At 41.9% G+C, this 9362-nt stretch overlaps 1 protein-coding gene across 3 annotated transcripts in view; it reads left to right on the top strand.

Annotated features, from left to right (window-relative positions):
- The first annotated feature begins 5935 nt into the window (after window positions 1-5935).
- Window positions 5936-9362, top strand: part of LOC106583523 (zinc finger protein 516) — a 68702-nt gene continuing 65275 nt past the window's right edge. For all 3 annotated transcript variants that reach the window (XM_045704521.1, XM_014167808.2, XM_014167817.2), the window contains exon 1: window positions 5936-6197. The gene's annotated coding sequence lies outside the window, so the exon portion shown is untranslated. The remainder of the gene's footprint in view (window positions 6198-9362) is intronic.

Below are 9362 nucleotides of genomic sequence, written 5' to 3'. Positions count from 1 at the left end.
CACATTAATTCACGCCATGGACTCTTTTTTTGTTTGTTCTTTGTTCTCGCTGCACCTTGGTCTGTGTGCATGTTTCTCTTGCTTTGAATGATCTCATTCTTCTTTGTGTGGCAACTGGGACTGTGTGTGAGTGAGGTGGGGGGGGGGTTACAGGGTTTTTTATGAAGGGAGTATAGTGTGTGTGCATGTGTGCGTGTGCCTGCGTACGTGCATGTGTCTATCTGCATGAGTGAGTGTGTGCCTGCATGCAAGTTGACGTGCACGTGTATGTCGGGGAGAGTGGGTTTCAGACAGTGATAATTCTGGTGAAGAGAGGCAGAGGAGGGGTGGGTGGAGGAAGGAGAGCTGAAGAAGACGATCTCAGTGCTGCAGCATCATCACTGTGTGCTGTATCCATCAGGCTCCCTCCTCCTCCTCCTCCTCCTCCTGCAGTCACTGCTGTTTAAAATGCACTGCCAGAGACACACACACACACACAGCCCCCACAGGAAATGGGTTCACTTCCTGGGTTGGCTGCTGGCTGCGCAGGAGTCCACTTTCTCATCCAAGATAGGATTAGCATGATATTACATGATTACACCACATGATTATATTAGCGGAGGAGGATGCAACCTGGGACTTCCCAATCAATTGCCTTATTCCCTATCTGAGGCAAGACTTGTCAATGCAATCACGCACCCAATAAACAATGACAGGCGTCTATTCATTTTACACAGCAATATGGACCTGTATCAATATCCACTTCAATAGTCAAATGCAGATGAGACCAATGTATAATGCCTAGACATTAAGTCAAGTCACATTTTATTAACGGTGCATTTCACATCTCAACACATTTTACAGAAGAACAGCATTTTGATGTTTGTGTGACGCCGTGTGGCGTTCTCGACCAACTCGGGTTGGTTACCTGTTCTGTTGGCATTGATAGCAGGGGTTGTTGGGATGTAATGCTTCGTGTTGCACGTCAAGGCCTGTGATCGGATATTTTTCCCGGTTCTGAACGACGTGGTTAAAATAGCATGATCAATGGAGGGGGCGGATCCACTCTCTAAGGCCACAGTGGAACTTGATAAGAGGGAAAATCAAACAGTGCTTTTAAAAAGACAGCGAGGGGGAGGACAGAAACAGCGAGAGGGGGGGAAGAGAGAGAGAGAGAGAGAGAGAGAGAGAGAGCGGAGGAGAGAGACAGAGAGAGACAGAGAGAGAGAGGGGGGAGGAGAGCACGTTAAGGAAACTGATAAAATGACGAAGGATAGAGGATAGAAAACAGAGGGTAAATAAAGTGTTAGTTATTTGCCTCTTACTCAAAACAAGTAGTCTGATACATCACATGAATAGTTGATATTGTATAGCATTATGGTGGGGATTGCGTGTGCTCATGATGTGGTCATTGGCCGTGAGGTAACAAAGCACTCCCCCTCAATCCTTGTGGTAAGGCAGTAAGGTTGTCAGTGCACACCAAACAGCTGACAATTAGCAAGGCGTCAATAATGTACTGGGAGCTAATTGAGCACAAGGGCCTGTGGTGTCAGTCAGTTGTGTAACACACCTTCACTGTTGCTGCAAGCTAGCCCAACTACAGGACTTTTATAAATATAGTCTCTGTCGCGTTCCTGTATGAGTGGAATATTACATAGTGTATGGCATTGTGGTGAATACAAGTAGAAGCTATTAAAAGCCCGCCCTGAGGTTAGGACCAGCATGTGTTTGTGTGTGTTTTTGTGTGTGTGTGTGTGTGTGTGTGTGTGTGTGTGTGTGTGTGTGTGTGTGTGTGTGTGAGTGAGTGCATGTGTTTTTTTGTGTGTCTGTTTTTGTGTGTGTATGTGTGTGTGAGTGTGTGTGTGTGTGTGTGTGTGTGCACTACACTAGTTACTTGTGTGTGAGTATGAATGAAGCCTAGAGGGTGACATTGATTCGAATGATTCATTGAAGTTTTGCTACAACCCTGAAGCAGAGTTATTGCAGTGTGAATAAAGAACCGCAGTAGGACGTTTGACAAATGACAGGGAAGCCTCTTGAATGACTGGCTTACAGAGGACACCTTGTCTCTTGACCTTCCATGCCTCTCAGATGGTAGAGATAGAGGGAGCTTGGAGTACGACCCCTCTGTTGTGACAAGAAGCATCTCAGAGCACTAGTCTAAGACACTGCAGAGAAACATAAAGAGGAAGGGGGCTCTATAGCCATGTTGTTATTATATGGCATTGTGTGTACTGTACACATGTTCAATGCATATACACTTTTAAAAGGCTAACTATCTCTCCCAAAATAATGATTTATTCGCTTGTGTGTGTGTGTGTGTGTGTGTGTGTGTGTGTGTGTGTGTGTGTGTGTGTGTGTGTGTGTGTGTGTGTGTCGTGCGGGCGTGCGTGCGTGCGTGCGTGAATATACAGTGCCTTCGGAAAGTATTCAGACCCCTTGACTTTTTCCACATTTTGTTACAATACAGCCTAATTCAAAAATGTATAAAATCGTTTTTTTCCATCATCAATCTACATACAATAACCCATAATGATGAAGCAAAAACAGATTTTTGGAAATTTTTGCAAATGTATTAAAAAAAAGTGTATATATATATATATATTTATATATATAGTTTTTTTAAATACTATATATATATATATATAAAATGTTGAAGTCAGAAGTTTACAAATAAATTTAAACTCAGTTTTTCAAATCCTGACATTTACTCCTAGTAAAAATTCCCTGACTTAGGTCAGTTAGGATCAACACTTTTCTTTAAGAATGTGAAATGTCAGAATAATAGTAGAAAGAATGATTTATTTCAGCTTTTATTTCTTTCAATACATTCCCAGTGGATCAGAAGTTAACATACACTCAATTAGTATTTGGTAGCATTGCCTTTAAATTGTTTAACTTGGGTCAAACGTTTCGGGTAGCCTTCCACAAGTTTCCCACAATAAGTCGGGTGTATCTTGGACCATTCCTCCTGACAGAGCTGGTGTAACTGAGTCAGGTTTGTAGGCCTCCTTGCTCGCACACGCTTTTTCAGTTCTGCCCACAAATTTTCTATGGGATTGAGGTCAGGGCTTTGTGATGGCCACTTCAATACCTTGACTTTGTTGTCCTTAAGCCATTTTGCCACAACTTTGTAAGTATGCTTGGGGTCATTGTCCATTTGGAAGACCCATTTGCGACCAAGCTTTAACTTCCTGACTGATGTCTTGAGATGTTGCTTCAATATATTCACAAATGTCCTCCCTCATGATGCCATCTATTTTGTGAAGTGCACCAGTCCCTCCTGCAGCAAAGCACCCCCACAACATATATATATCACATTTATATAAGTATTCAGGCCCTTTACTCAGTAATTTGTTGAAGTACCATTGGCAGCGATTATAGCCTTGTGTCTTTTGGGGTATAATACTACAAGCTTGGCACATCTGTATTTGGGAGTTTCTCCCATTCTTCTCTGCAGATCCTCTCAAGCTCTGTCAGGTTGGATGGGGAGCGTTGCTGCACAGCTATTTTCAGGTCTCTCCAGAGATGCTCGTTCAGGTTCAGCTCTGGCTGGGCCACCCAAGGACATTCAGACACTTGTCCCGAAGCCACTTCTGCGTTGTCTTGGCTGTGTGCTTAGGGTCTTTGTCCTGTTGGAAGGTGAACCTTCACCCCAGTCTGAGTTCTTGAGAGCTCTGCACAAGAGCAGATCTTTTAAAAAGGTTTTTATGATCTCTGTACTTCTTTGCCTTGATCATGACTAGTCTCCCAGCCCCGGAAGCTGAAAAACATCCCCACAGCATGATGCTACCACTACCATGCTTCACCGTAGGGATGGTGCCAGGTTTCCTCCAGACGTGACGCTTGGCATTCAGGCCAAAGGCTTCAATCTTTTTTTTAGGTACCTTTTGGCTAACTCCAAGAGGGCTGCCTTTTACTGAGGAGTGGCTTCCGTCTGGCCACTCTACCATAAAGGCCTGATTGGTTTAGTGCTGCAGAGAAGGTTGTCCTTCTGGAAGGATCCCCCATATCCATAGAGGAACTCTTGAGCTCTGTCAGAGTGACCATAGAGTTCTTGGTCACCTCCCTCACCAAGGCCCGATTGCTCAGTTTAGCTGGGGGGCCAGCTCTAGGAAGAGTCTAGGTGGTTCTAAACTTCTTCCATTTAAGAATGATGGAGGTCACTATGTTCTTTGGGACCTTCAATGCTTCAGAAATGTTTTGGTAGCCTTGCCCAGATCTGTGCCTCGACACAGTCCTGTCTCGGCGCTCTGCGGACAATTCCTTTGACCTCATCGCTTGGTCTTTGCTCTGACATGCACTGTCAACTATGGGACCTTATTTAGACAGGTGTGTGACTTTCCAAATGATGTCAAATCAATTGAATTTACCACAGGTGGACTCCAATCAAGTTGTAGACACATCTCAAGGATGATCAATGGAAACAGGATGCACCTGAGCTCAATTTCGAGTCTCATAGCAAAGGGTCTGAATTGTTATGTAAATAAGGTATTTCATTTGTCATTATCGGGTATTGTGAGTAGATTGCTGAAGAAATAAATATTTAATCAATTTTAGAATAAGGCTGTAACCTAACAAAATGTGGGAAAAGTCAAGGGGTCTGAATACTTTCCGAAGGCACTGTATATGTGCATGCTCAGGGAAGCCATTGTGAGCTGGAGTGTGGTGTGTCAGTGGGTACCGATTCAAGGCTTGTGGTTGATAAGACGTCTCAGTGGCTTAAAGGCTTCTTTCTTCCCTATGCATGCAAAGCAAACACCCTTATCCAGGGCTTACTCACTGCAATGCAGACATGAATCTACCCACAATATAAATTGGACTCAAAGTGGCACAATTTAAAAGTAGTCTCATATTATCTAGGCCTCTTAGTTTAAATTCAACCTGCCATAGTCTAAAGTCAATTTAGGCGGATCAAGACATAACACTAAATGTATCTTTCAAATCGGTGTGCTTATACAGCCTTCCTATGCTAGTGAGTCTACAAAAATAGGCCAACCTACCACGCAGATATTTTTTTTCACTGAAACAATATATTACTATTTTACCTTTAACACCACAAATGAATTCCACTGTATCAAAAACAATAGAGTAGGTTACGAACATATCCTGTATTAATGCAACTAACAAATGAATACACTTTGCTTTCAGCAATCATTACAGAATAAAAATGTAATTACACCTTCGTAAAGATTTTAATATAGCTAATAAATGTTTAATTAATGTATTTTTTTAATTAAAATGCCATGGTGTTGTAGCGAACAGATGGAACGAGAAGCTAACTGGATCTCTAGAAAGGCAAACACCGTATGCATCGCACCAATAGAGTAAACTCACTTTGTGGAATTTTAATGTGGCTCATTAAACGAGGGCTACACTGCCCCATCCGAAAAGGAAGCTACGTCCCCGTGCTTCAACTAACTTCAGCCTCACGGTGCAATCCGATGGCTAACGTAGGGCATGGGAAGCGAACCCGGGTCTTTGTGAAAGGCATAAACCCTACGCATCTTGCCAATATGATAACCCGGTGGGAATTGTAACCTGGCTCATATAACGTGGGTCGTTACAGTATATTACTTATAATTACCTCAGCCAATTAGAAGTTAGGCTAGTTCATCTAGGCTATTTGTTTAGGATTTATCTGATTCCTGTCTGTAACTGCATGCATACCAAACGGCTTCTGTCTGTGACGTGCGTAAACAGGTTTGAGAACCTGTCTGAATTGAATCCATATGATAACACATTGATACTCAATATGTTGGCGAATATACAAGTGTTGGGCCTACATGTCATGTCGTCGTGTATGTCAAACGAATATTTTATTTAGTATAGTATAAAGAACTTTGTGCTGATGGAGACAATAGTAAATAGTTCATTTAATGCGGGAGAGACCATCCACAGGCACTGAAAGGTGTATCCATGAAACGATCGAGGCGCAAACGTCTTGGTTTTGCTCCTAATGTAACACAGTACAGGAAATAGACTCTACTTAGGAGTTAAAGAAGCAATTGGAGGCTTTGCTTATCGTCATTGCTCGAGAGGAATCAAGCTCTTAGTGCATTGAATACTTGGGAGACCGATGACTATCCCTGTGTCACAGTGGTTTCGACTCACTCAATCATATGCACTTCAACATACAGCGCATGCTTTCACCTTTGCGTTCGCCTATTCTTCGGGAGTGCTTCCAGGATATGTTTTGATCACACGCTTGCACACAGGTACGTAACTATATTAGATTATATTGATGTTTCGCTTCCGTGTGTTTGGTGAGGGTTCTGAATGGCAGCCGAGTCGAAGAGTAGAAGTTGGAGCAAATACGAACCTATTAACCTACTCGAGACTATATCAAACAAACATAACAAACGTTCCATTATCAATAGTCTGTATCTGTATCAATAACAACATTCGTACGTGGTTTATATCATATGGGTTGGATAGAGCTGCCCTAATTAATATAGGCTACCTTTGCTTTGTCATATTCTTGAAATGTGAAGTTGAAAAGGTTGCTCTGTAATCATGCAACATCAAAACCCAAGGGATTAATCCGATTGGAGGAACGTTATTGGAAGTGCATGGTTGACTAGATTCATGATTGTTGTTTTTATAAATCATAGTCAATTATTAAATGGTTATTTAATAGACTTTGTTGTTTGTTCCTTAAAACAGGCAGAGACAGTGGAAAGCACATAGCTGTCATTTAGTTAGAGGAACATGACACATTTCATGCGTTCATAATAACTGATTTTGATCCCGCCGACTCAAAAGTCCCCAACATGTTAAATAGCCTACCATCAAAATTAGTTGGAGCTCATTACAAATTCGAGTCTATGGTGGGGGGATGCAAAACATGTGGCGGGGATGTGGAGTCGAAAGATGCGGGCTGGGTGGGGGTGTCGGAATCAGATAGGTCACAACTTTTGAACTGCATGCCTTATTGTCCTTTATTAACGTCAATACACCATTGTAGACGGAGGTCCTATGCTCTATATGGGGAAGCCTAAACAAACAATTATTCTCCCGTTCTCCTAGACATGGAGATGTGTGTGACATTGTGGAAGGAAGAAAGCAGGAGGGCTGTGACTTAACAATCACAAAGTAGTGTCCACGTAGGGCGAGGGAGCAAATCACACGTCTGCGCACAGATGTCTGGCAGAAACAATTAGAATACGCTTAGCCTATTCAAACCTCCTATTTTTTTGTATATATATTTTTTTAACATGTATTTACTTATTTGACTGGTTTTATTTACTAGCAGACTACACAGATTAACATTCGGTAAAGGCTATAGGCACAATACCCAAATCTATTGCCGTATAGGCTAACAATGAAACATGGAGTTGTAAGCCATTCAAGCCAGCTGTAGGTTAGTATGCGATGCATAACGTTGATACAACTTTTCTGTTTTCTTTTTTTTTTTCCACCCTCGAGCTGCCTGTCCTCCTTTCTAGTTGCAGGGACGTCACGCGGGTGCGCTACATTCTTAGCGCAAGTGACACGAGAGAGGAAGAGAGCCGGTGACAGAGGGAGACAGAGGGAGACAGACAAACAAGACAGGGAGAGAGAGCATTGAACCTGTACAGTCCTACGGCAACGAGAACAGCGCGAGTAAAATAAGCCAGAAACGTGTCATGCAATGTAAATAGTAATTCATAGAATCAGAAGATGAGTGGAACCGGCACTCTCAAAATATAGTGCCCCAAGTACCCTAGGCCTATCTGGAGTAATTCCCACATTGCATAACCATACCTCTCCTAAGGTTAAAACAGTTGTCTACTGTCTTACTGGGAAACGAAGTCGTTAAATACAGATTATTGTTCCTGGTTGCCGGTCGGAATGGTATTATAGCCTCAGACAAACTTATTTGACTCCGTATGAATACGGTGTTACTTGATGAGGAATGGGAGCGGGCATTAAATTAGGCTACTATTTCGTTTTATTTGCTTGTGCCCTGATTTGAAGAATGGCATAACATCAAAACATGGCTGTTTTGTTTCGAGGACATTGCAACAATGTATCATATCAGTATAGCAGTGTACTTGTCTGGCTACATTTCGTTAGCAATGTAGCGTAAAATCAGAGTGAGTGTTTTGAATGACCCTGCATGCTGAAAAAAAATTTATGATGTAGTTAGTCCTACAACAAGACGAATCTTGAAAGGTGGAAAATAAATTGACATGTTTGATACAAAGCAGGCTAATAACAGTGCAGAATGCAACATTGGGGACAGTGTCCTTAGCCTTCCCACGTGTTTTTGTCTTGTTGTCTCTGGCAGCGTCAGGTTTCAGACGTATAAGAAAATTGTATTCACCTTTCAAAAGTCCGCAGATGAAAATCGTTTTTTTTGGAGATACACAAACTCATCCGTGACATTTGGACATGGTCGTAACACATGACGGAGCCTAATTGTATTCTCCCTCAGAAATGAGTAGCCAATGAAATTAGAATGATAATCCGCTGGAGCGCCACCTGTCGTAATAGGCCTACATATTATTTTCAAATTCATTACAGTTAAAAATGTTTCCATCCAACCTTTTAATGCGAGTAAATTACATGTTGCATAAAAACATGTCATGACAGGCCTGATGGAAACATCACATTTGTTGGTAAACTTTCCAAATGTTAGCTAAACAAATACACTAGGCAAGGTGGGATCTTTTTGTGTTTGTACAATTAATGATTCGGGAAATGGCTCTGGGAACGCTTTTGTGCGCAAATATTGGTATATTAACCTTTATATCGAAGTACATTTGGAGTCACGAAATGACATGTTATTTGATCCTCCCACTACGACTCGGGAATGCATGCAGTTTATTAGGCTACAGATGAAATAACAGGTTGGTGAAAGTGCAAGGTGGCAAACTTGACGCACTTTTCCAATAAATACCGAGGATCTTATTCTGGTGACATGATGATCAATACTTGGCTGCAGTTTGACAAATAAAAGTAGTCGTTAACTTCTCTGGGATTAGTGGGACGGTAGCGTCCCACCTCGACAACAGCCAGTGAAATTGCAGGGCGCCAAATTCAAACAAAAGAAATCTCATAATTAAAATTCCCCAAACATACAAGTATTATACACCATTTTAAAGATAAACTTCTTGTTAATCCAACCACAGTGTCCAATTTCAAAAAGGCTTTATGGCGAAAGCACACCATGCGATTATGTTAGCACAGCGCCTAGCCACAAAAACCATACAGACATTTTCCAGCCAAGGAGAGGACTCACAAAAGTCAGAAATAGCGATTCAATTCATCACTAACCTTTGATCTTCATCTGTTGGCACTCCCAGGACTCCATGTTACACAATACATTTTCGTTTTGTTCAATAAAGTCCCTCTTTATGTCCAAAAACCTTGGTTTAAATTGCCGCGTTATGTTCAGT

Source organism: Salmo salar, chromosome ssa02 (genome assembly GCF_905237065.1).
Source record: "Salmo salar chromosome ssa02, Ssal_v3.1, whole genome shotgun sequence".
Classification (NCBI taxonomy): Eukaryota; Metazoa; Chordata; class Actinopteri; order Salmoniformes; family Salmonidae; genus Salmo; species Salmo salar.
The sequence above is the reverse complement of the archived record's forward strand: the minus strand, read 5'-3'. Positions and strand labels throughout refer to the sequence as shown.